Below are 4,030 nucleotides of genomic sequence, written 5' to 3' on the forward strand. Positions count from 1 at the left end.
ACGTCACATGTAGGCTCACTATTGGCCGACACTGGTCATGTGTTTGATGCGCGTGACGTACAACTAGTAACCTGACTCGAGGCCAAGAGAGAAGGAAATGAATATTTGAAAAAGTCGTTATTTTTGTTTGTTTTGTTTTTTTGCGCCCAAAAAGTGTTCTCGTCGTTTGATAAAGTTAGGATTTAGCCACTGTAGTCACTTGGACTATTTTAACGATGTCTTTAATAACTTTTCGAGGCCGGCAAGTTTCAATCCCTCAAGAAGCCTATGGACTAGTATGTAGGAGTGATCCAGCTCTCAGATTTAATCAGAAATATCTTAATTCGTGTTCTGAAGATGAGCGAATGTCTTACGGGGTTGGAACAACATGAGGGTGAGTAAATACTGACAGAATTTTCATTTTTGTGAGTGTGTGTATGTGTATGGTGTATGTGTACGGTGTGTGTGTAGTATTCAGAGATTTTCTTGTGATGGATGTGCTGATGCCGAGGGCCAGTGACGGTAATCTGACGTCTCAGTCTGACTCACTGCCGTGTGTGCATGTGAGTGTGAGTGTGTAAGAGGGGGGATGAGATGCCGCGTGGCATTACATAGAGTCCTCTCTCTCAGCCCAGTGGCTTCAGACCATCCACCAGACTGCTGTGTGACGCACTCGCCAGACTTGCCGTCACACACATTCACACAAGCTATACGGCTTCTCTTGCGGCCGTTCCTGCGTGCTCTCAGAGATCGATCGATATGTGCATTTGCATGCGCATGTGCATCTGGTCGAACAGGTTGCTTATTTCCTGCTTTTGTTTTAGAGCTGAACATGATTATCCATATGAAGTAGTGCTGGGTGGCCTTGAGATGGTGAGCCTCGATCAAACTAAGCTTGCACATGTGAAACACAAGAAAGTATTGAGACCAGCTATGAAAACACAAGCCGGGACAACACTCTCTTTCTGTCCTGTAGCACAAACTTTTTGAAGCCTTGCAAAAGAAATATACATTTATTGTGAACCAGGGATCTGCTATATTGAGTGCTAGAATCTGAAAAAAATGTTTATTTGACGAGATGTCCTCAAATGCACCAAAGACATCATTCTAGCACACTTGTACATTCAGGTTGAGGATCGATACAGATTTCCAAATTCTGATCAAATTAGATTATGATTCACAAGCTGATTAATGAAATATACCCAAATGAATCAGAATGGATTATTGTATTGTACATTCTACGTAAATATGAAAGAAATTCTTTATTTGCTAATTCTGCGGATTCTATTGAGCCCTATGAAATCCGTTTTATTTTTTTTACCAAAATTCTATTTTATTTTATTCCAAATTTTGGATTCCATTTTTTTTTTCCCCGTTTAAATTTTTTTGGACTCAACTTTCAGTCAACAGTCAACTTTAATGTTTAAATTAAATTTTAGCAATCAAACAGCATGTCTAATTAATTGAAATCATGTACAAATTTGTGCAATTTAACAACAATATATTAAAAGTTTAGAGTCCTTTGAAATGCAAATTCCATTTGATTTTTTTACCATTGTTTTCTTTTCTGGATTCCATTTTAATGGTTTAATGCAATTTTTATAAAAAGCATGTCTAATTAATTGAACTAATAAAAACAAAACTAAACAAAAAAAATCCATTTCTGTGAACTTTGTTTCTCTGCCAACGATTTTAAGGCAAAAACATTAATTTAATTGATATTTTTATGAAGTTAAAACTTACTGTTAAAATGAAAACATGGAAGAAAATGTGATTATTCCCTGAAAAATAAAGTTTTAATAATAATTTATTATAATTAGTGTTAGTATTACATTGAGACATAGCTAAATTCTACTGTACAACATTAATATATTTCTGTCACAAATTCTTTAAGTTAAACCAAACATTAATTTTGACGGGTTGCCGTGAAGACCGGCTTTATTTTAGTTTCCATTTTTTTAAATAGTTTTTTTAATAGTTTTTTTTTTTGTAATAGTTTTTAAACTAGTTTTAGTTTTAGTGTAATAGTTTTTTTTTATTAGTTTTAGTCAGTAACTAACAACACTGCTCTTAAGAGTCATTTGCTCATCAATTTCTCTCAGTACAAAGAAGTTTCTTGACATTGGTACATATTCAACAGTCAGTATCACAATCATTCAAGTTAAAATAGTGAATTTAGTGCAGACAGCATGCAGAAACAACATTTCTGTGAAGTGAACAGCCCTAATTTCAATATTTCCTTTCAGTAAAGTGTCGTTTGCATGTCTGTAAATGCATATAAAGGCCATTTATTAGCTAAAACCCTGCTGCTCTATAATCTCTGTATATTTGGGCACTCAAATGTGCCATTTAGCCCTGAGAGAGACTATGCTAGCTGTGCTGGAGAGATGATTCTCTCTGTTGCCTTGAAAGAGTTGGTCCCAAGGCCTCCACATGTGCACCATCGGTCCTTGCCGGTCTGTTCTGCTCTTTTCTCTTTATCTTTTGTAAGGAGGGCCGGGAAGTGGTGAAGGTTCAGGGGCTCTGACGTTTATTCTGACGTCTATTGTTCTAACGCATATCATGCCATGGTGAAGATGTTATCTTTGTGTGTGTGTCTGTGTATGTATGCATGTGTCTGTCTCTTTGACTAAGGCAAATTTACCAGCGCTTAGTCTCACATATAGCCAGTCGACTTTGTAGTTTATTTTGGCCAGTTAGACAGGATTTTTTTATGTGACATTTACAGTATCTGAAATAAATGAAAAAAAATATATATATAGCTTGAAATAATTTGCACAACGGTATCTGTCTGAATTGCTGTACAGAAAACTTTTTTTTTTTTTTGCAGAAACATATAGAAAAAACAATTTCAAAACAATTATTTTATTTTATCATTTTAGCCAGATGTTAGAGTTTGCCCTTTAAGCCTGTAAAGCCTGTATCAGATGGTCTAAATAAAATACAGAGGAACTCCATGAAAAAGGTCACGAATTAGTCATCATGACATATTTAGCTAAAGTGATTTTTTTTGCTCTTGATAATACCACAAAAAAAATAATGTGTGTTCATATGACTCTGTGTATACAGGTGAATGACATTCTATCTCCTAAAGACTCATATAGGTCACTAAAACTGTGATTATGAATATGCTTGATCAATTGAAACGAATGCTGTCTTAAATAACTGAGCATCAGTCCCTCAGTCTATCTTCCTCCTGTCATCACACACTGCATGCACATTCTGTTTCAGTATCTTGCAACTATACTGTGATTTAGATTAGAGATAATTCAGCCAACAGACCATTCAAATACACCTGTCACTCCTCTAAATGCTTTGCATTCTGTGCTTCAAAGTTTAGTTAAAGTGCCCTATGCTATTTTAAATGTTCCTGATTTTGTTTTGGAATCTCCCATAATAGATTTACTTGCAGCAAATGTTAAAAAAACACTTTCTTATAACATGCATTGCGCACACCTCATTTCTCAAAGATCGTTTAAAGATTCAGTCTGTTCAAATCCCTCCTTCCATGAGCCTGCTCTGCTCTGATTGGTCAGATAATGTCCCAGTCTGTTGTGATTGGTCTATCCGCTTTTAGCGCGTGTCAGAAATTAAACGACTATTACCATTGCTTGAGCCCGGGTCAAAGTAGACGTTTTTTTTTTTTGCAGGCCGCCAATGAAGGCCATAGGCTAGCATTATGCAGGTGTTCGTGTTCGTGTTATTGTTCATTTATGAACTGAGTAATAATAATTAACTACATGTACTTAGTATAGGGTTAGCATTAGGAACAGAGTTTGGTTGAGGGTTAGTTGCATGTAATTACTACAGTTACTTGTAACAAGGACACTGTAAAATTAAGGTTAACCCAAATTTGTTACATTGTTATCTATGTATATGTAACAGGAAGTAAGACTGGAATTGTTGTCGACTAGTTTCGGCAGACTCAATTCTTTCTTTTAGGAGACAATAACTTAATTTGTTGTGCACTTTAAACTTTAAAACTTTGCATTAAACAGCTATATTACACACTGCATGAAAAGTAATATTCTAAAAAGCATAATATGGGACT

Source organism: Pimephales promelas, chromosome 10 (assembly GCF_988280905.1).
Source record: "Pimephales promelas chromosome 10, fPimPro1.hap1.1, whole genome shotgun sequence".
Classification (NCBI taxonomy): domain Eukaryota; kingdom Metazoa; phylum Chordata; class Actinopteri; order Cypriniformes; family Leuciscidae; genus Pimephales; species Pimephales promelas.